The 22,510-nt window shown below is 55.7% G+C and overlaps 1 long non-coding RNA gene across 1 annotated transcript in view; it reads left to right on the top strand.

Annotated features, from left to right (window-relative positions):
- The window catches only part of LOC121009901 (uncharacterized), a 125,865-nt gene extending 110,598 nt beyond the window's left edge, over positions 1 to 15,267 (top strand). Inside the window, exon 3 of the long non-coding RNA XR_005780906.1 lies at positions 14,780 to 15,267. This is a non-coding gene — a long non-coding RNA (uncharacterized LOC121009901). The remainder of the gene's footprint in view (positions 1 to 14,779) is intronic.
- Positions 15,268 to 22,510: the final 7,243 nt, after the last annotated feature.

Here is a 22,510-nt window from a genome sequence, read left to right as displayed (position 1 = left end):
CCCGGGGTCACCGTCACCTGCCCCACACCGGCCGTGTTGCTCAGTCTTCAGCATTGGCACCAGCCCTCCTGCAGCGGCTGGACTCATCAGGAGCTGCCCCCGATGAGCCTGACCAGCAAGGGTGAGGCCTGGGGGGCTGCAGGTGGAGGGAACGGCAGGAAGGATCTGTCTCGGAGCCTCTGAGCCAGCGTGCTCACCTGGAAAATGAGGACTTCAGGGAGCTGGTCCCTTAGCCCCTCACGCTCTGAGTTGTGGTGACTCTTTCAGAACCTGGCACGTGTGGTCCCTCTGCCCTCCAGGGGCTTCCCACTTCACTTTGCGCTCAAGGTCTTGGCAAGTTCCCACAAACACTGACCACCTTGCCGGTCGCACTGAAACAGGGCCCCAGGGTCATACCTGCCTCAGGACCTTGGCACTGGCTGTTCCACTCTCTCTGCCTGGGAGTTCTTCCCCAGAAAGCCTCCCTCCCCATGCTCCTCGGACCTCACTCAGACGCCCACCCTCTGAGAGGCTATCCCCGTTCCCCTGTGTGGCATCACTCGCTGCCCACCGTCCCCCGTCGTTGGTCCTGCCACATTTGCCTTCCCGGCACCTTCCGCCTCTTGGTTCGGTGGGTGTTCCTGTGTTTAGTGTTGGCCCCCCTCTGGTTAGTTCACAGCTGGCCCAGGACCTGGTGCACACGGGCCCCCCGTGACCCGTGCCTTGTGGGCCCTGAGTCAGGGCTGGTCCTAGGCGACACAGGTGACCTCTGAGGCTAGGCCACAAAAGTCCTCCAGCTTCTGCCCTGGGCTGTCAGAACACCCGGAGCCCTGAGCCACCTCGTGGGAAATGCGGCTTCCTCGTGGCCGCCGTGCCGGAGCAACCCATTGGAGAGGCTGTGCGAAGACAGGGAGACGCCGTCTAGATGAGGCACGGAGCAGAGACCAGCGGTCCCCGCGAACCCTGCAGACTCATAGGCAGAGGAAAAGCCCTCCGTTGTCACAAGCCACTCAGTGTTAGAGTCGTTGATTACGCAGCCGTGCTACCGAGAACATCTGAAGGGTGAAGGACTCAAATCCGACCACGCGGCCGGCGTCAGGGGCCCACGCTGCCGGCGCGAGGGTCGGATGGACGGCGCGTGCACAGCGTCCACGTGGCCCGGGTGCTATCCACCTGCCCCGAGAAAGCGTGCAGCCACGGTCAGCACCGCGTCGGCTCCGTAAACCGCCCAGCGCCTGGACGGGGCCAAAAGGGCTGGAGGCCTCAGCCACCGGGAGGCTGTGGGCGAGCGGAGAAGGTGGCAGGAACCAGGCCTTCGGGGGCTGCTCTGGGTTTCTCTCGGACCAGAGTCGGTAATTAAAACGTAACCGGATGCACATACGATTCACATGGAACAATGCTTTGTTCAAGGTCACGGCAAATTGAAATCACCTGGCAGGAGGGCTAGGGCTGGGAAGGCGCCTGTCCCCGGGCCGCGGACTGGGGCTCCAGCTCGGCCTCTGCAGAAGTGAGCTGCAGACGTGGGGACAAGGGGGTCCACGCCTGCAGAGGAGACGGAAAAGTCAGGATTCCAACCCAGAGTGAAGAGACACACAAGTTTGGGAGTGGCCAGGGGCAGAGAGGGCCTTGGTTCCTCGACAGGAGACTCCAGAGGGAGAGGCAAGATCGAGGAGCCCTGAAGGGCACCGCGGATGGACCTGGGAACACAGAGGCGCACCCTGGGAGCTCCCGCCAGGACCCAGGGCAGCCTGGGAACTGGGATTTTCTGGCCGCGTACTCTGGAGGCCAGGCCGCACCCCATCGTGCTGGGCAGTGGCTGCAGAGACAGAGGCCGCTTCAGAGCCCCAGGCCCAGCGACCCCACCGCCCCCTTAGCGTCCTGCCCTCCAGGGGGCAAACCAACCCCCAGGGGCTCACACACTTGCCCCAGCCCTGTCACTGTCGGAGGCCCTCTCCACTCACACCCAGATCTGTCTGCGAGCGGGCCTATTTCTTCAAATCAACTCTTTCAGGATGTAATTTACGTAAGATAGAAGGCGCCTGTCTTACGTGTGCAGCTTGATAAACTTGGACGCGTGTGTGCGGTCAGGTGAGCCCTGTCCCCGTTGAGATGTGGGAGGTTCCATCACATCAGGGACCTGCAGGGGCCCCCTTTGCCATCAGCCCCCACCGTCCCCATCCCTGGCCCCAGGCTCTCACTACTGATTGGCTTTGCTTTGTCTAGAATCTCTTTCATCCTGAGACACAGTACCGGCCCTTGGGTGTCTGGCTTCCTCCCTCAGCACAGTCCCCGGGATGCCTCCTTCTGGCTGCGTGTGCCGTAGCTGGCCCCTCTTTACTGCTGAGTGCCACTCCACTGTGTGGACGTGCCCCGCTGTGTCTGTCCACTCCCCCGTGTGTGGACCCTGGGGCTCCTCCCGGCGTGGGTTGTTCGCAATGAGCAAGTGTTTGTGCGGGGACACAGGTCTTCATTCCCCTTGGGTGACCCCTCAGAGTGAAATGCTGGGTTGAATACGTGTGTATTTAACGTCATGACAGATGCGGGGGGGAGGGTCTGCCGCCCTCGGCTCCCAAGTCCCCGTTCACCACTTTTACGACCCAGGGCTGGTTCGAGACCGGGACCTTTGCTCTCTTTGCGCTGCCTCCTCAAACTCATGACCTCGTCGGCTTAGTTTCCGAGGGTCTGGCTGGGAAGTGCCCATGGGAAGTGACATGTTTGAACCGTGGGGCCTGAGCCTTCCCAAAGCCAAGGTCCCTTGTAATTCTCTGGTCTCCGTGGAGAGTCCAGAACGTTTCATTCACCCGAACGAATCTCATCATTTCGTAAACCCATGAGGACCCTTTACTTCTGAGCAAGGACAGGAGTGTGAGAGACAGTGTGTCTGGAGGAAGAGTGTGCAGACGGGGGAGCTGGCATGACCAGGGTGGACATCCCTGCCTTCCCAGACAGTGGCTGTTTGACCCTGGTGGGATTACTTGGCCCCTCTGGGCCCCAAGATGCTGGTCCGAAAATGGGAGTGAATGACCCCAGTCACCCTGTGGAAGAAAAGTGAAAACGTGCAGAGACCTCGAAACCCAGCCGATGCTCAGCCCATTGTAGCTGTTGCTGGGATTCGACGTGCTTCCCTTTCCAGCAGGCTATTTCCTAATTAGCAACTAGAATGTTCCCTTACGTTCTCGTTCGGAGGCTACCTCGGCCACACAGGGCGGGACGGAGCTGGGTTCGGGACTCTTGGGTGCACTTCGTTGGCTACCAAGGGGCCGTGGCTTAATCTTTAGATGGCGTCTGTCTCACTGTCCTGGCAGCGATCTCAGGAGCCCGTCTGAGGAGGGAAGGAAGCAGGCGGGGGGTGTGCAGGGGAACAGCAGAGCAGAGCAAGGGTGCAGGGGCCCCAGCCTGGCCCCCAGGAACCCTGGAGCATCCGCGGCACCCAGTCGCTCAGTGGACCCGGAATGTGGCACCTCTCACTCGCTGGCCGTGGGGGCACAGGCGGCCCTGATGTTGGGACGAGGCCCACGAGCCCCAGGCCCCTCCAGGTGAGGTGACTCCAGCCATTCTGGAGAAGGAGCAGGTGCGTGCAGCCTCTGGAGGAAGGGCGTGTACAAGTAGACGTGGGACCCAGGGGTCAGGCAGGCCGCCAGCTGCACCCAACGCCCGTGCCACAGACCCTAACGTAACTTCACAAAAGCAGAGGACCGTGTCAACCTCCTGTTGCTGCTGCAACTACCACCAGCTTGGCGGCTTCAAACAACAGAGATCTGCTCTCACACGGCTCTGGAGGTCAGCCGTCCGGCACCGGCTCTCCGGAGCTGAAGTTAAGGTGTTGGCCAGGCTGCATTCCTTCTAGAGGCTCTGGGGAAGAATTCATTTCCTCTTCCTTTCCTTGCCTTTTCCGGTTCCTCGGAGCCGCCCATGTTGAGCGTGTTGGTAAGCGACACATCAAAGTGCTAGAGCGTGGAGACTCTAGCTGGGAAGGAAAAAAAGGAAGGGCAGGAAGGGACTGACCGTCAGGAACGAAGAAGAGAAGTCAGGACACAGAAGCCTCAGCGAGGATGAGGGGTCCCTGCGTCGGGGCTGGGGAGGTAGAAGAAGAGCCTGTGGTCCTAGTGGATGTTGGAACCAGTGATTGCAGACATGGGGCTGATCCATAGTGACGATGCCGGGAAGAGAGACTATAGGGATGAGTGGCTTTGGTCGAGCAGAGACAAAGTCACAGACCGACAGGAGAATCCCAAGGTCGAGGGTTTGGGTGGGCTTCCCACGAGGCCGCCTGCCGCTCCCAGGGTGGACTCTGTTGGAGGACCCCGTGGAAACGCAGCCAAGATGTTTCCTGAAGCATGGAGGTCCACCGTCTTCTCCACAAACGGGTCCTTAGAGTGTAATCCCTGCCCTGTGACCGTGGTTGGCGGTTTCTGTAAGTGGACAGGGGCGTTTAGGCTCCAGAAGCTCAGCCACCATGAAGCCTTACTTTCTCCTGGTTCTCAGTGCCACAGGGGCAGCCGGGGGCACGGCTTTGGACGAGCAGGTGGACAGGGTCGGTGCTGTCTCCCCCTTACTGGTTCTGCAGCTTTATGACACTCACAGAAGCCCTCTTGTCCCCCGCTTCCTCCCCTTAAAATAAGAGAAGAAGAATACCCACGGCGTAGGATGATCATGATGGTTAAGAGAGAACATGTCATAAAAAAGGGGCCCCCCCCCCCCCGCCCCGGGGTGGATTTCTGTTCCTGCCTGTACCACACGCACGATGAGAAACATGCTTCGCACCTCACCCCAGTATAACCAAAACCATATTCTTGCCACTTCTGATGTGGTCTGGAATTCTCTATTCTATTCTAGTCTTGTTTATTCTATTCTATTTCATTAAAACACACACACACACACACACACACACACACACACACACACTGCTTATGAGTCATTCAATTGATTTTACAATCCATTAGCCATAAGTGTTCCAGAACTGTGTTCCCCAAAGTTACCATTTTCTTGACAAGATTCACTTTTCCCTAAGTTCACGTCTCCTGGAGGAGTGCCCGCTCTTCCCAGGTTGGCAGGGAGAAGCGGGTGGCTAGGGACATCCCAAATCCGGACAAAGTGGGTGAAAGGTGATAGCCCCTAGAAACCAGTCACTTTGTGTCGCGACTTCTTTTCATTCGTTCAGTTAATAAATGCAAATATTTTCTACGTTAAAGAAAGGGACACTCTGAGGACCACCCGTTCTTGGAAGTCTAATTTAACAAGTGGCCCCGAACTAGCAGTCCTCAGCTTTGCAGCTCAGCAGGGCCACCCCCAGGGTCAGAGCTGGGTCACACCCTAGACCCATGGATTAAGTCAGAGCCCAGGGGTGGGGTAGAGTCAGGAGGAGGGCTGGTTGTTTTTAAGGCTCCTGGCGATTCCCGTTGGCACAACAAGCGGGAAAGGCACTTAGGGGTCTGTTGAAAATGCAGGTCCTGACCATTCAGAGGGTCTGGGTGGGGCGGGGGCTGCGTTTTCAGCAAGCTCCCAGGTGATGCCGTCAGCCCTGGGACCCCACCGTAAGCATCGGGGTCTTAGACCCTGGCTGAACACAAGAAGCTTTGGGGAGCTTTGAGACCCCACCCCGGACGAATTGTTCGTGAGTCTCTAGGAGTCCAAAGGCGTCTGTATTTTTCGGACGCTCTGCAGTCGGTTCTAACGTGCTTCAGTCAGAGCGGAGAGTGGCTACTCCAATGGGTACAAACATGCCCGGGAGCCCCCGGCTTTGAATCTCATCCCTGGCCGCGGAGCCTTGGGTGAGTCCCTGTGCTCTGTGAGCCTCAGTTTCCTCATCGGTGACAGGGGGGTGGTACGTGCGTCCTGGGGCCTTGACTGGGATTCAGGCTCGGTCAAGAGCTCTGGTGGCAGGTGGCCACCTGTTTTTACTCTCTGGGATGAGATACGTGAGGACCATCCCAAGAAGACTCTGTCCCCGTGGCACACGGAGCTCAGGCTGCAGAGGGGCAAAAGGACCCCTGGCGGCCTGGCCCACAGGCTGGTCAGGGCCTTGTGGAGAGGGTCCCTGTCCCCATAGCATCCCTGGGGTCCTCCCAGGCTCCGTCCCGGCTCTGCCACTTCCCCACCTCTGAATGTCCCAGGGCCTCCCCGTCCAGGAAGGAGAACGGTCTGTTGAACAATCAGTTCCTTCCTAACTTTGGGTTCAAAAGACTGAGGCTCAAACCCCAGGTCTGCTGTGTGACCTTGGGCAAGTAACTTAACCTCTCTGGGCTCCCTTCCTCACCCACATACGACAGGAACGATAAGACACAGCAGTCACCGTTGAGGATCGAAGGAGGCATTCTACACACACAGTAAATAGTACGGCTAGAACTGTGCCAGGCTTTAATGAAACAGGTATGACGGAATGGGCAGGAGAGGGGTGCAAGACGGAGAAACGAGAACAAGTTTCACCTTTTGAGAAAAGCAAACAGCGAACTGCTCTCATGGAAATCTGCTTCCCAGCCGCGACAGGGCCGCCTTCCAGTCCCTTGTCTCAGTGGGAAGGGCCGCCCTCTCGAGCAACTGCACTCAGGGCTATTGGTGCCGAAATGGGCTCCCGGTCTCCGGGAAGTCAGGCTCAATCCAGTCTGACCGGACCCGGGGTGTTTTCCTGGGTGCTGGGGATTGTCTAGACGTGGCCTGGCCGTGTCCGAGCATGTGAAACAGGGCTGTGGGGCCTGACGGCTGTGCTTGGCAGTGGGCTGGGCCGAGTGCTTGGAGCCGGGACGGCAAGGATGATGAGGTGCTGAAATCTCCCCGAGGGCGTCGTATCAGATGGTCCGGCTGCCAGCTCTGGGCTCTGGGCTCCAAGCTTGGCAAGCGCATCCTCAACAACCGATGGAGAGATAAGGCGGCGGACAGGACATGGGGCGAGGGAGTCATCCCTCCCCAAGTGAGCCAGCGTGGGAAACGGGAGGGTCCCCAATTACACTCACGTCTCTGCTCCGGGGGTGAGACCAACAGCCTAGTAATGAAGAGTGGGGTGCTGACGTCACGTGTAATGTGTGTGGACCTTGCTTACATCCTGACTTGAATAGATGATGGCTGGCTGGAGATGATAGATGATAGACAGAGGATAGATAGATAGATAGATAGATAGATAGATAGATAGATACAAATGGGTGGATGGATAGATAACATCCATATATTGGATGGATGGATGGATGGATGGAGGAAGGGAGTGAGGAAGGGATGGATGGGCGGATGGATGGGTGGGTGGATGGATGGATGGATGGATGGAGGAAGGGAGGGATGGATGGAGGGAGGAAGGGAGGGAGGGATGGACGGATGGAGGGGTGGATGGACGGATAAAACAGGTAGATAGTGTGTACACAAAGGTAATGGATGATATCAACACAGATGATAGATGATGTAGATACAGTTATGGATGACATAGACGGATATAGATGAGGCCATTTGAAAATTTTGAGCAGTAACTGCACATTTTATTATTTTCAAGGGTTACTGTTTATTTTTAGGTGTCCAGAGAGTAGACTCAGACGGGGCCTGGCCGGTCAACATCATTCAGGGAGATAAGGGGCACATGCTGAGGAGAGAACCTTCCACTTCACTCTGGCAAGTCTAGGATCTGAACAAATTAGCAGGGAAGAAGCAGATCAGACCAGGTCATCATTGACTGCAGGGTTTGCTCTCTGCCAGGCGCTTGCCTTGGTGTCGGGGAACAAAGACCAGCGGCCTCGGGTCCCCCTGTCCAACACAGAACCCACCGGCCATGCAGGGCTATTTAAATTAAAATCATTAACACTGGATGAAAATAAACACTCGGCTCTTCAGTCACACCAGCCACATTTCGAGTGCTCCGATAACCACATGTGGCGACCACACGGGACGGTGCGGTTCTAGAACATTCCTTGGTTGCAGAAAGTTCTCCTGGACGGCACTGTTGTGGGGAGTGGAGGTCTGAGAACAGATGCAGCTGGTGTGAGGGCAAGGAGCCAAGGGGTGTCGCCAGCACCACGAGTGAGGCCGATGGCGCCGTGCGTGCAGTGGGGTGGAGGGGAGCTGCCCCCGCCTCTGTTCCCCTCCGGGAGCCCAGGAACAGTCCTCGTGCTCCCAGAGCTGACCTCTAGTGTGGAGAGTCGCATTGATGGGCTAACCTGCTTTATTCTTGCTAACCAGCCCACCAGCTTCCCACTGCTGACAAGCTCCTGAGTTAGTCCCTCACTGTGTCACGGGGTGGGGGGTGGGGTTGGCGCGGGTCCGCGGCTGCTACCTCCGCTGCAGTACATTGTCTGTGCATGTCCTTTCGTGCCTCCCGCGTCTCCGTTCCCGGACGCCCATCTCGCTGTACCCAGCACGCCAAGCCGGCACTGCCCCCGGTTGGCCTGCAGTCGGAGACAACCATAAACAGCCTTGAGCCCACAGCCCAGTTAAGGCTCACCCCTAACAGTTCGAGGTGCTTCCCCCAGCTGGCCGAGACCGGAGCCCCGACGCCCCGGCTGTCTGCTGGCTGCTGACCCCCGTTCCCCAGACAGGTGCAACTGAACCATTCCATGTCGACGTTTCGGTATTTGCCGGTGACAGAAGGAAACCAGGGACGGGCCTTTCCAAATGGGCCATGTGACTGTGGCGCTAAAATGGCATGTCTGGGGCCAGGGACGGCGCCTCTCTGGGGAGGGCCACGTGTTCGCCCAGCGGGGACTCAATGCCCACATCTCGGGTTTCAGATGACCCTCAGATCTTGTCATTTTCGGAGGCTAGAGCCCCGAGAGGAAACAAAGACACACCCTGAAATCCCACCACACTCCCACATTTTCTGTTTATGTTTCCAGACTTTCTCTCTTACAGATAGAAATTCATGAACGTAAGTGTGGGTGTGTACGTTTGTATGTTCTCTTATGTACGCGATTGTAAAAATGCTCTTTGGGACCCTCGCCCCCCCCGCCCCCCACATAATGTATCATGATAACTTCTTGGCATCGGTAAAGGTAATAGCAGTGTCATCCCTTTAATGGCTCTGCTATATTCCATTAGATGCATACATCGTATTTATTAAGCACATGTGTCCTTTAAGAGCGTGTTTAACTACAGCAGACAACGGAAAACTCACTACAGCGGCTTTAAGAAATGAGATTTGGGGCTTCTGCGTGGCTCAGTCAGTTGAGCGCCTGATGCTTGATTTCCGCTCAGGTCATGATCTCACATTTCGTGGGATCAAGCCCCGAGTCGGGCTCTGTGCTGACAGCACGGAGCCTGCTTGGGATTCTCTTTCTCCCCCAGTCCCACCCCCTGCCCCTCCCCTGGTCTCTTTCTCAAAATAAATAAATAAACTTCAAATAAATAAATAATCAGTTTCATTTTCTCACAAGACCAGAAGGCTAGAGGAGACAGTGTGGTCAGTGGTCCAGCACTGTTGGTAGACAGATCCCGTGTCTCTGTGGTTTTCTCTGCCATGCCTCATGACACGCAGAGTGACTGCAGCTCCAGACATCATATCCATATTCAGGATAAAAAGAAGGGTGAAGGGGGAAATTTAGTGAAGACCAGAAAAGCATCCCATAAATCCTCCCAGAAGACTTGTTTTCATGCCCTCAGCCAAGAAGGGCTCCCCCAGCCTCTAGTGACTTCAAGGCAGGTGGCGGGGGCGGTGGGGGGGGGGGGGATTGGTGGGCTGATAAAGCCCATTTGACCTGTGGCCTTTATAGCAGGAGATGAAAAGGGGACGAGGAACCTGACGCAGATTCCTGCATGGCTCAGCGGGCCATCTCCAAGGACCTGTCCAGGTTTTCACCCTGAGACTCAAGCTGAAGAAGCAATACCTCTTGTCATGCGGAGGCTGGACGTTCCACAGGGGATGATGGGACATACCCCTTGAGAGCTCAGCTGGGAGCCCTCGCCCACGGCATGGGGATCACGTTCCCCACGGGAAGCTGGGGCCAGGGCAGGAAGTCAAGGCAGAATGCGGACACCCGGGCTACAGGGAGGCGTAGGGCTTGGACGGAGAGAGAGACCCCGCAGACAGCGGGAGCAGGGGCGTGAAGGCAGGGCTCCGGGAGGCCTCCCAGAACTGAAGCCACGTAACATCAAGATGGTCCTTTTTCCTGGGTTTTGAGAAAACAATACGGCGACTCCAAAGGTCACATGGGCGACTTCTCACCATCCAGGGGAAGAAGGTGCCTCTCTTACCGCTCTGCTGTCTTAGATTGAGACTGTGTTTGTCCCGAGAGTCAAACAGGAAGAGGCACTCCCAAGTTCTGGGAGCCCTCTGGCTACCCTGCCAACACGTGGACGCTTGGCAAGGCTGAGCACGTCAGCCCGTGTGCTGTGGGTAGATTGGGATTGTCCTTGGGACCGAGAGATGGCGGAGGTGACATGACCAGTTACTGCAGGCTCTGAACTGGCAGCTCGTGTTCAAGGGGCCGTGCTTTACTTGTTCCGTGAGGACCATAGCAGCTGAAGGTAATTAGACACGGCCAAGAGTTTTGTTAAAAACAAAAAAACACAAAAAAAAACACAAAAAAGGGTGCCTGGGTAGCTCCGTCAGTTAAGCCGACAACGTCGGCCCAGGTCATGATCTCGCGGTTCGTGAGTTCGAGCCCCGCATCGGGCTCTGTGCTGACCGCTGGGAGCCTCCAGGCTCTGTGTCTCCCTCTCTCTCTGCCCCTCCCCCACTCACGCTCTGTCTCTCTCTCTCTCTCTCTCTCTCTCTCTCTCAAAAATAAATAATAACCATTGAAAAAAAGCTTTTAAAAACCCAGCTGTGAATGTAGGTAGCTGCAAAAGTGTCACATGTTAGGTAGGGTGTGAGATAAGGAAATCCATTTGGGAGTGCCCGCTGAGGGACGCAAACTCTGTGAGGGGCGTGACAGTTATGTCCAGTAAGTAGCTTTTAAGGAAGCCCCTATTCTCTGACTTAAAATTCTTCTTCAGGAGGTTTATCCTGAGAAACACTCTCCTAATAACCACACAAGGATTTTCACCGTGGCTCCATCCGTGACAGCAAGCCACTGGAAACAAGCCGAATGTTCGCCGACAGGGGCTTGGTTACATAAACTACAACCCAAAGGAAAACCCTACAGCCATTAGAGAGTGAAAGACCCGTGTATAAGCATGGAGAATGCCCAAAGTCTATCATTAAGTGAAAAAGAAGGAATAAAACAGTAAGGTCCGTCCTCATTTTTTATTAAAAAGAAAGAGAAATAACATAAAGCTGGGCATTCACGTAAATAGCCTCCAAAATCTCTTCACGTGATGACCCTGAAAGCGGGAACCGACCCTCCCTACGTTATAAATGTAATATTATTTTTAAAACTTTAAAAACCATGTTGCTCGTTTATTTAAGAGCACGTTTAAATAAAATATAAGTGGGTAAAAAATAATTAGCATAAAATTACAGTTTAAAATCCCGGAAAGTGACTTGAATGAACAATTTAAGAAGTAAAATCTGCTATGCATCTGTAACGCTTGAGCTTTTTGCAAATACATATTAATTTTCATTGATTAATTTTTTAATTAATTAAAATAATTAATTTTGCTGTTGGGGTGGAGGGAAGTATTTTAAATAAAGTAAACTACCAAAGCGTTTTTTTTGGAAACTCAGCTGCTAGTTCTGTGTAGAAGTTTGGAGAGTTTATTTTATTATTATTCTCCTGGATGCAGGTTTCCTCTCTGCTAACAATAAGACGTAGCAAATATTTGCATTCTCTTCACTTTGCAGAGAGCAGGAAGGATACCCCAGACACCCTCTCTAAGTGCTTTGAATCCAGTTTAAGTAAAGAAGTGTACCAAGTTTACCAGAGTCAATAGCCTATGTGCTACGTTGCTTTCTAATTCTTTTTTGTGAAAAGTGATTAAGCAGCTCTGGTAGGAGCCTCTCCCGGGCTGCAGTGGGACACCTTCTCACCGTGTCCTCGCAGGGTGAAAGGGGCTGGGAGCCCTGTGGGGTCCCTGTCACTAGAGCAGTCATCCCATTTGTGATGGCCCCATCCCCACCGCCTAATCATCTCTCAAAGGCCCCAAGCCCTTACACCACCCCTTTGAGACTTGGGATTTCAATATGGGAATCTGGGAGGATACAGCATTCACACCATAACCCCATCTGTTACCTCCGCTTTCCTGTCTGTTGGCTCTACTGACAGTCAGAAACTGCCCTCATGGAGGCAGGATGGCTGCCTAAGCTCCTGCCTTGCATCCTATCTCCTTAAGCTCCCCCAGGCAAACAGAGAAATTCCTTACCCAGTGGCCCATGACCACTGAGTCTCTTTGATTTAAATGGGTTCATATCCATCCCTGACCCCAGCCCTCTGGCAGGAGGCATATGAGCTAATCGTCTCATTGCCCACCCTGAATCCCCAGGCCACTTCTGGACACAAACATAAAGCAGCCAACCCAAAGGGAATGGACTGAGTGTAGGGGAGGGATGGCGCCCACGGAAGATCACAGCGCTGTCGCCAGGAGACGGAGTACAGACCCCGAGCAGGCAAAGGCACAGATGTCAGTCCTGTCCATGGGGCACACGTTCAGCCTCCGGTGGTGTTAGAAGCGTTTGCCAGATGTCGCCTGGGGGCTAGACGACAGATCCAGGATTCTCCCGGCTCCCGGCTGCAGAGCTCTGTCTGCTGCACGCGTGCCGCCCATGGGAAACTCTCCCGTGACCTTCGGAAGGCAGAAGCCACTCCCGCTTTGCTGGCATCCTCAGAGGATTCGCGGGCTTTGGCACAAGGGAGTTTCTGTGACGGTCCCTGTGTTCCCTTGCCATTCTGGGCAGCAGCACCAACCTGTTGAGTCTTTGAATTGCACTTAGGGTAACAAACCCAAAGGCTGGGTCCAGCCTCTCCTGATTCCACACACGGCCCCCCCCACCTCCCCGGGGTTTCCGGAGGCTTTGAAAACACCCAGTTCCCTACAGTGAGTCCCTGTCTTTGAAATACTTGGAGTGGCTTGTTTTCCTAACCAGATTCCGACTGTAACGTTGCACTTTGGTGGAAGATTTTGAGAAGCCCTAATCTATCCAAAGTTCTCTTTTTCTGTTGAGAAAACCGAGGCCTGATCTGTGTGCCAGCTTGCAGGCTTTCTAAGTACCACGTCACCAGCCACATGTGGCCACTGACCTTTCAGTGAGTTAAATTGTATGGGTTTTAAAACTCAGTCCCTCCGTCGCTCTCCCCAATGTGGCCCGCAGCTGCCCAAGCGGAGAGCACTCACGTGGGGTACAGAGAACATTTCCATTATCACGGAAGGTTCTGGACAGTGCTGCTCTAGGCACTCGTCGCATAAATCTCTGCCGCTAACGACGTTAATTTTCTTCTTCATAAGCAGTAGCACGAGAAAGACAACTTAGTTGAGACCATTTGTATGACAAATGAAGAAACAGAGGCCAGATTCAAAGAGTGGCTCAAGGTTACCAGGGACTCAGTGAGCCCCAATCCTACTTCCCTTCTGCGACTTGAGTCACCGTCATTGAGACCAAAAATGTGTATGTTCGTGGGGCACCTACCTGGCCGGCTCCGTTGGGGGAGCGTGCGACTCTTGATGTCAGGGTTGTAAGAGCCCCACGCTGGGTGTAGAGATGACCTAAAAATAAGATCTTAGGGGCACCTGGGTGGCTGAGTCAGTTAAGTGCCCAACTTCGGCTCAGGTCTTGATCTCATGATTCATGAGTTCGAGCCCCACATTGGGCTCTGAGCTGACAGCTCAGAGCCTGGAGCCTGCTTGGGATTCTGTCTCCCTCTCTCTCTGCCCCTCCCACACACACTCTCTGTCTCTTTCTCTCTCAAAAGAATGTTTACTGTGTACATTCATGTCAATAACACTAATCTTTTTTTTTTTTTTAATTTTTTTTTTCAACGTTTATTTATTTTTGGGACAGAGAGAGACAGAGCATGAACGGGGGAGGGGCAGAGAGAGCGGGAGACACAGAATCAGAAACAGGCTCCAGGCTCTGAGCCATCAGCCCAGAGCCTGACTTGGGGCTCGAACTCACGCGAGATCACGCGAGATCTCACGAGATCGTGACCTGGCCGAAGTCGGACGCTTAACCGACTGCGCCACCCAGGCGCCCCCAGTAACACTAATCTTAAAAAGAGCGGTAAGAGGAGGAAAAAAGCAGGCAGATATTCTTACGAATAACCCATCAGCATTGACTTTGCAATGGACTCAACCAGCTGCTTTTCATAGAATATGGTGCTAATTTTGTTTGGTTTTTTTGTTTTGTTTTTTTTTATTTCCCAAATTAGACCACATTTTGCGCCGGATTCAGATCCCAAGATTCTAAATGGAACGTTAAAAGTGACCTGTGTTGACTTGTTCTCAAAGAGCCGGGGAATCACAGCCAACGTTCATTCTGTGAATCGCAAGACACGTCTGTTTTCTGCAAGTTGGTCACTTGGGGGATAATATCCCTTTCTGATAAAAAGGACTTAACTGGGAGAATTTTTCCCAGTCACTGTGGGAACGTGTTTTCTTGCAAAGAGCCACGAGGATTGTAGAGGCCAGACTAGTTGTTTCTCAGGAAACGTTTCTTCCTTGTGTCTTCCTGGAAAGAACGCGCCGGCTCTGACCACCTGGGTGTCCGGGGGGAGGCTGAAGAATTGTTCAGAGACGCCGTGTCTGTGGTCTCTGAAATGAAAGTTGCAAAACGAGAGAGAACACTGAACAGAAGCAAATGTGCTTTTCCTCAACACAAGGTTTCCTCCCCCAGAACGGCATCAGACTGTCGGAAGCTGGGCACTGTTCCAGAGGTTGGAGACAGGGCCAAAACACATCATTTTAGCTTTCTCGGATGGCCATTTCTGTCTCTGAAATCTTGAATCCCGTCTCCCCACAGTTGCAACAGTCCATCCCTCAAGTGCAACCCTCAAGGGGAAGCTCTTAGCTCTTTGGTCTCTGGACACGGGAGACTGAGAGACGAAAACCACCATCAGGTAGGTGCCCCCCCCAAGGCCGTGCCGCTGCCCGTGGCCTCCCCGAGAAGGCTTTGCTCCCAGAGACCCACCGACTCTGGCCCCAGACTCCCCGAGTGGGAAGCAAGGTGGTGGAGGGGTGCTGGGGCACAGCAGGGCCTGCTCACACACGCCGGCTTCGCCCGGACAGGCTCCGAGGTGCAGGGGAAGTGTGTCCGGTGGGAGCGTCGAGTGCAGAGGTGCCCCTGGGCCCCCGTTTGCCGGCCTGGTATCGACAGTACCTGCAGTCTGGTCCAGTGTTTTAGGATTTGCTGTCTGACTCGCACAGCAAACCCTGCCCGTCTCTCGAAGTCATAGGAAGGTCCACGTGCCTGCCCGGCGAGAGGGAGCAGAAGCCCAAGCGGAGGGCACTGATCTGGGCCTCCAGCCGCTGGAGTTGGGGGGGGGGCTTCCTGGGGGGCCTTGAAGGCCACCTGTACTGAGGCAGGGGCTGCCCAAGAGCCCACATCCTGTCCAGGAAGAGCAACCCCCTCCCACCCCAGAGCAGCCCGCAGCCAACTGTGAACTAGAATCAGGGGCTAAATACCTCCTCGTCCAGTGGGTGGGGTGACTCCAAGGCATGTTCTAGAATCTCTGAAGGCCCCCGGTGTTGCTGAATCCAGTGCCCTCAGAAGTCACCCCCTCATGAATGCATGTCTGTTGCCCCTGTCCCTTCCTTGCCTCACTTCCCCACTCCCCTACCAGTGCTTCCTGGGGCCACACCCAATCCTTGCCTCAGGCTCTGCTTCTGGGGAACCCAAGTTCAGACACATATCTTATGATTGAAGGGATGTTGGGACAGTTCCGTCTTCCCTACAATATCTGCTGTCATAGGCCTATCTCTTACTACTGAATTACGTCACGAGAGATTCATGCCTGTGGGATTTCAAGATTGGGGTCTGGTCATTTGCTCCGGCAGTCCCCCTTCTGGGTACACCCAAAAGAAATGAAAGCAGGGTCTCAAAGAGATATTCGCACCGCCCACGTTCGTAGCAGCGTTATTCGCAATAGCCAAAAGGTGGAAGAAACCAGCATCCATTGACAGGTGCGTGGACAAGCCAAATGTGGCCTTCCCATGCAACGGAGTATCAGTTCGCCTTAAAGAGGAAGGGAGTTCCGTCACCTGCTGCAAGCTGGGTGGACCTTAAGGACATCATGCTCAGTGAAAGAAGCCAGTCACAAAGAGGACAAGAATCACACCTGGTTCCACTAATACGAAATCCCTACAGACAGAGGGAAGCTGGTGGGTGCCAGGGGCTGGGGTGGGGAGAATGGGGGGTTAGTGCTTAACGGGGACACAGTTTCTGTTTGGGATGACGGGAAAGTTCTGGAGATGGAGAAGGTATTAGCACCGCTGAACCGCACATGTAAAAATGGTGAAGACGGTCAATTTTATGTTCCACGTATTTTACCGAAATGTATACAAGTCTAAGAAGCTGAGGCGCCTGGGTGGCTCAGTGAGTTAAGCATCTGACTTTTGATTTGAGCTCAGGTCATGGTCTCACGATTCCGGAGTTCGAGCCCCGCATCTGGCTCCGCACTGACAGTGTTTGGCATTCTCTCTCTGCCTCTCTCTGCCCCTCCCTGCTCATGTTGTCTCCATCTCTCTCTCTCTCTCTCTCTCTCTCTCTCTCAAAAATAAATGAACTGTAAAAAAAATAAAATAAAATAATAAAAATACTAAAAGCCTAAGAAACTAAGACTGAGGTCTGGAAATAGACAGACCACGGCGGAGGCATCCCTTCCGCACCAGGAACGTGGTGGCGAGGGGCACATCCCGGCAACTGGTCACCACGGCACAGGCCCTGGGTGACCTCTGGGGCTCCCTCGACCTCCTCTCCCATCACAAAGCCCCATTGGTTCCCCGCTCACCTACGTCCTACGCACTCTGGGTCCCTCGGGAGACCACCGCTGCTGTAGGGTGTGCTGGGCCCGCCCACACTTTCCCACACATCCCCGGAGCTCAAGGCCAAGGCCCCCGCATCTCGGAGATTCCCGCGTGACCCACAGGCTGTCTTCACAGGCGCACACTCACACCCCCCCCCCCCTCTGCACCCTCGCTCACCGGACCCTCCTGTAAACTGACTCACCTTCGCTGGACAAGACCCCCTTTACGAGCAACTTCATGTCCCCCCTACCAATGGAAAGCCCAGCGTAGAGCCAGCAAGCGAAGAATAACCGTGGGAATAAAACCCACAAAGACCAAACAGTGCGTCCCAGCCCTAACCGGACGCCCAGCAAAGCCTCTGAGCTGAGGCTTGTCTGTCTTCGTCACATCGGGGGTCGGGAGTGTTGAGAGAGGGGTAAAGACAGAGCGGGGCCGCTCGACAGGCATCCTCTCCCATGGTCAGGCTGGCAGCGAGAGGGGACAGGAAGTGACTCCTGCGTTGCCCACACACGCGCACCTCGCGTGAGGCCTCGTGTCCACCAAAGCCACCTTCAGGAGTCCCCGTAGAACGAGGCTCACAGCTTGGAAGACGCTCATACCCCTCCGCAAGGGCACGCGGGTTTTAGCTTCCATGCCTGGCCGCGCCCTGAGGATCCCACGGGGCATGCCCTGCGAGAGTGCGTCTCCAGCCCCGCAGGGAAGGCACCGTGATCGATCAGCAATGTCTGCCCAGTGCACAGGAAGGGGGTGGGGGTGGCGGAACGTGTGCCCCAAATCCTCGGCAGGCTCTCGTGATCTGGCCCAGCCTCCCTCTCCAAGCCCACGTCAGGCCACCTCTCCCTGCCTCAGAGCGTTCACTCCAGCAGCTGGTTTGGGGTCGTGTTTGAGCACTCCTCCTGACAGCCCTGGGGACAAGGTTCAAGACTGGCCCAGGGTCACACGGCTGAGAAGCCGCACAGCTGCTGAGGCCCCCGCCGGGGGCTCCTGGCCCCAAATCCGCGCTCCGCTGCCCGGCCAGAACACACAGCGAAATCGACCCCTGCGACCTCGCGAGCCCTGCCACCGGGACCCACAACGCATGGCAGGAACTGAGTCAGCTTACGTCCGCCCCGCCATCTGTCAGCTACCTCGTCCTGGGGCACGGCGGTACCATCTGAGTAGACACAACAAACTTTTAATAACTCTACACAACTCTAAACCAGAAGTGTATTTTTACTCCTGTGAGTCAGCCATTTATTTGTCAATAGAGGCCAGTAAAGGCAAAGGCCCAGGGGCCATTTATAAACAGACCGTAGCCCCTGGAGGCATCCCAGGGGACATCTAGAACTGTGCTTGTCGCTGAAAACCATCCCCGGGAACAGAAAGGCTGGGACGGCCGTCTGGCTGTGGCCTTGCTGGAGGTACCAAGGGCTGAGGGGTGCTCTAACGACCGAGCGCACCGGTCTCAGGAACACCCCCCTTCGAGGGATGCACGGGGACCCAGCGATTTGCTCTACTGACCCTCAGCTTTGCCCTCTGCCAGGTGGGCACGGGGCTTTGGGAGGCCTGGAAGGGTTCCAGGACTGAAGGAGTGGTGCGCGGGTGTCGTCCGTGAGGGTGGTGCGGATGTTGGCAGCGGCCGTGGCGACGGTGTGCCCGGAGGGGGGTCGGGCAGCGTTCCCTCCTCCACAAACGCCGGCTGCATTCGCCCGACACCTGCTGCGTGCCAGGTGCTTCCCGTGCGGCGAGGGAAGAGCAGGAAGCCTTTGGGGAGAGTGAGAAGCGGAGGCAGGGGACCTGCCTCACAGGACGCTGCCCGGCAGACCCAGCAAGGCCACACGGGGTCCTCGTGACCGCCCCGTGGTCCCTTCCTGAGCACATACCCGACAGACCTGAGGGCCTCCGTCCTGCAAAAAGATGTGTGCGACAGCACTCTTAGCCACAGTACTCGTGATGGGACTGCGCACAGCCCAAGCCTGGGTTAGGAAAGCACAGATAAATAGATGGTGGTATATTCGTGCGGGGGGAGGGTCCGTACATGGGAACAGCACGCTGCAGCGAGCAAGGAACCCCTGGTGCACACACCTACGTGGATGTGTCGTTGCGTAACACCGACAAAGAGAAGCTGGACGCACACTGTGCGACCCCCAAGCAAGGGAATGACGGGCACGAGTGAACAACGTTTTCGTGCAAACAGCGGTTACCTCTGGGGCGGGCGTGTTGACTGGGGAAGGGCTCGAGGGAACCTCTCGGGTGGCGGAAACGGAAACAGCGCGTAGAATTCTCCGGGGGGCGATGGAGCGTGCGCGTGTGTGAGAGTTTGTGCGTGCACCACCTGCGTGTATGTTGTGAAGACGAAGACGTAATCGCAGAAATGTCAAGGCTGGAAAGTCTCTGAGAGGCCACTCTGTGACCCAGGGTGGCAGATCCGACCGTCCCCGGGGGTCCGGAAGGTAGTAAGAGTGGTCCGGCATAAGGCGATAGACGCTGGGCTTCGAGAATTGCCACCAACAATAAGACCTCTGACACACAGTGTGCTTGGAAATCTTGCTGAACCAGAGAAAACAGCCCACGCTTGCCTGGCCTGGGCCGCTGGCGACAAGTCTGGGTCCTCCGTGGAGTCCTTGGTCTGGCGGTCTGGAGACACAAAGGGACCCACCCACGCTGGCAGGGCTAAGTGATACACAGCAGACCAAGAGGCCCCACCCCACCCCACCCCACCCCACCCCCCCTCGAGGCAAGTACTCAGCAAACGATGCGTGGTCAAATTAACTATTCAGTCCTTCTTGGGCCACACCAAAGGGATGCTCTGAGAAACAAATGATAAATATGAAAACACTTTTAGCAGGGTTATCAAAACGCGGGGGGTTTGTGGGCACAGTGCACCGCCGGAGGCTGGACGCGGGCAGGGCTCATGCAGATCCTGCCGTAAGGTGGACCATCGCAAAGCAGTGAGGCCCGTCCAGAATCTGCAAATTACACCTTATGAGAAGGGGGTGGGGGGCAGGGGGGAAGAGGGGAGGAAATTAGTCACTGACATGATACGGTATGAAATTTAGAAATTTTTGCTGCCAATTCGTGATCAGGGTGGTGTGGATTTTTTAGGAACTCTTCCTTATGTCTTGGAGATGTTTGCCAAAATATTTAAGAATGAAATGGCACGAAGTCCAAGATTCATTTCAGAATCAAGATTGGCACCGAGAGGGAGAGAGTCATTGCTAAAGCCTGGGGTGGGGAGGCATTCTCTGCTCTCCTACATGTCTCAACCTTTCCTTCGTAAAAGGTTTAAAATAATTCAGACTCCATCAGCTCTACTCCAATTAAAAAAAATAATTCAGGGGCGCCTGGGGGGCTCAGTCCGTTACGCGTCCGACTTGGGCTCAGGTCATGATCTCGCAGTTTGTGGGTTCGAGCCCCGCGTCGGGCTCTGTGCTGACAGCTCAGAGCCTGGAGCCTGCTTCGGATTCTTCGGATTCTGCTTCGGATTCCTCTCTCCGCACCTCTCTCTGCTCTACTCACACTCTGGCTGTCTCCAAAATAAATAAATAATAATAATAGTAATTCAGACTTCATAAACAGATCAGCAGTCACTCCTAAGTGACATTCCTCTAAATGTGGGAACTCAAAAATGTGTGCCAGGCGTTCCTCTGTCCCCGGGGAAGAGTCAAGGTGCCAGGCCAGGAGGGCTCTGTCATCCCTGCCACTCCCCCGGCCCGTGAGCAGGCTCCCGACGCCAAGGCCGCAGGACACGGGTCCTGCCTGGAGGAGAGGGGACCTCAGAGGACGGGGACTTTGCCCGCTTCACAGCCCGCTGAGAACTCAGAGTCTCCAACTGTGAACCCAACACGAGCCTTTTTTTCGGCTGGTGAGCTCATTTACGCTTGGCAGAAGGCAACATCTCATTTCAAAGCCGGGAAGGGAAGGCTTTGAAAAGATTTAAAGCCCCTCCAACGTCTCCTTGGACATCAAATGGCTTTTTTGAAACGAGGTTTTGATGAGTTAAGAGCAAACAGATCAGAAACACATGCATTAAATTCCCCTTCAAATCCACACGGGTTTTAAAATGGAGGGGAAAGGGGCGTGGCAAATGTCTTTTCGGTTTTACGGAACCCGGTGCGTTTTTAAAACCGGGTGAGGTGGGCAGCAAATCCAAAAGGCGGCCGCGTCCATTCGGTCCTCAGGGCGGGTCCAAGGAGGGGACCTCCCGAAGGCGCTGGTGGGAGCGCCAGGCGGGGGTGGGCGCCAGCTTCCCCCCTCCTCCATCCCGCATCCACGGGCCAGACTATCCGCGGGCTGTGTGCTGGAAGCTTCCTCCGAGGGGGCCCGACAGTGGTTCTGGGCTTTGCAGTTACCCGTTCTCCTTGGTAACTGCATTCGAGGAAATTAAAGGAAATGGCAGCGGGCAGCATTTCCATTTTGTTGTGGTCTCCAGCCCTAATCAGAGGTGCCCTCCGAATCCCCCCTCGCAGCCATCGATGAGAAACGAATACGGTTCCCACAGAAGGAAGTAACTGGGTCCCTGCTCTCTGTGCCTGACATGGGGCACCTGCCTCAGCCTCTGAAGAAAAACAAAGTGTGTGTCCTTTGAGATTCAGAGTCCGGACCCTAGAAGGAGGGTCTGTGGTCAGGCGTGTGTGGCGGGGGCCCCTCCCAGCTCTGCTGGGGTTCATCTGCCGAGATCCACGGCAGTGACACCAGTGATGGGCTCCCAGCCCCCATTCCCGAGCACACACAGGCTGCCTGCCCAGATCAGGTGTTGCAAACGGGAGGACAGCATCCTAGAACGTGACTCAGAGCATTCTGGGGACAGTGTCCCGGGAGTGGTACGAAGCACCCTCTCTTGTGTTTGCCCCGTCGGGGTGCCGTAAAGCGAGGCACCCAGTCCGTCCTTCCTCACTGTCGACCTGCCAAAGCAGAGGATGAGAACGGGCTCCAGAGCCGGGCTGCCTGGGCTGGCCTCCCTGCTCTCCCACTCGGAGCGAGTGCTGCTGGGAAAGCTACCCACCCAGTCTGCGGAGTGAGGATAGCAAGAGCCCCCCCCCCCCCCCCCCCCCCCCCCCCACCTCAGCGCTGCCGGAGGGGATACATGAGTCCACAGGTAAGGCTCCCGGTTTGGCCCAGAGCAGGCGCCCAGGCGATGCTGGCCGCGGCGATGATTATGCTGCGCCAGTCAGATAAATGACCTCATCCCGCGCGGTCCTCGCCACCGCCTTGATGTTATTGCCCCATTTGAGGGGTGAGAAATCTGAGTCCCCAAGAGGCTGTGGAACTCGCTAGCAAGCAGCAGAGACAGATTCCCATGGCAGATAGGGCCGGCTCCCGGGCCGCCATCCCCGGGGTGCGCAGCTTGGCGAGCGGAGGGCGTGCCGATCTCCCCCCTCGACTCAGCCGGCTGGCCAGTTCCGCGTCGTAAACAGGCTGCACGGCAAACGGCACGACCCCGTCCTGTCCCAATCCAGAGCCTTCCATTCCCGAGCACAGGCAGAGAGAGAAAGACAGGAGCCGCCCACTCCTCCCCCGAGGCTGAACCCTCTCTCCAGTCCCAGCTGAGCAGCCTTGTGCAAGTCAGTCCCTCTGAGCCTCAGTCCGCTCACCTGGGAAATGGGCCCGACGCGACCACTCACATCACAGGCCTGGGAAAAATAGGCGACAGAGAACCCGCGATGCTCTTGCTTGGCGGTGCTCCCAGTACAGGCTAGTTGCGCCACAGTCGTGAATGCTCGGGCCCGCGTCGTCACCGCCAGCATCC

This window comes from Herpailurus yagouaroundi, unplaced genomic scaffold (assembly GCF_014898765.1).
Source record: "Herpailurus yagouaroundi ecotype Mexico unplaced genomic scaffold, PumYag 190, whole genome shotgun sequence".
Taxonomy (NCBI): Eukaryota; Metazoa; Chordata; class Mammalia; order Carnivora; family Felidae; genus Herpailurus; species Herpailurus yagouaroundi.
The sequence above is the reverse complement of the archived record's forward strand: the minus strand, read 5'-3'. Positions and strand labels throughout refer to the sequence as shown.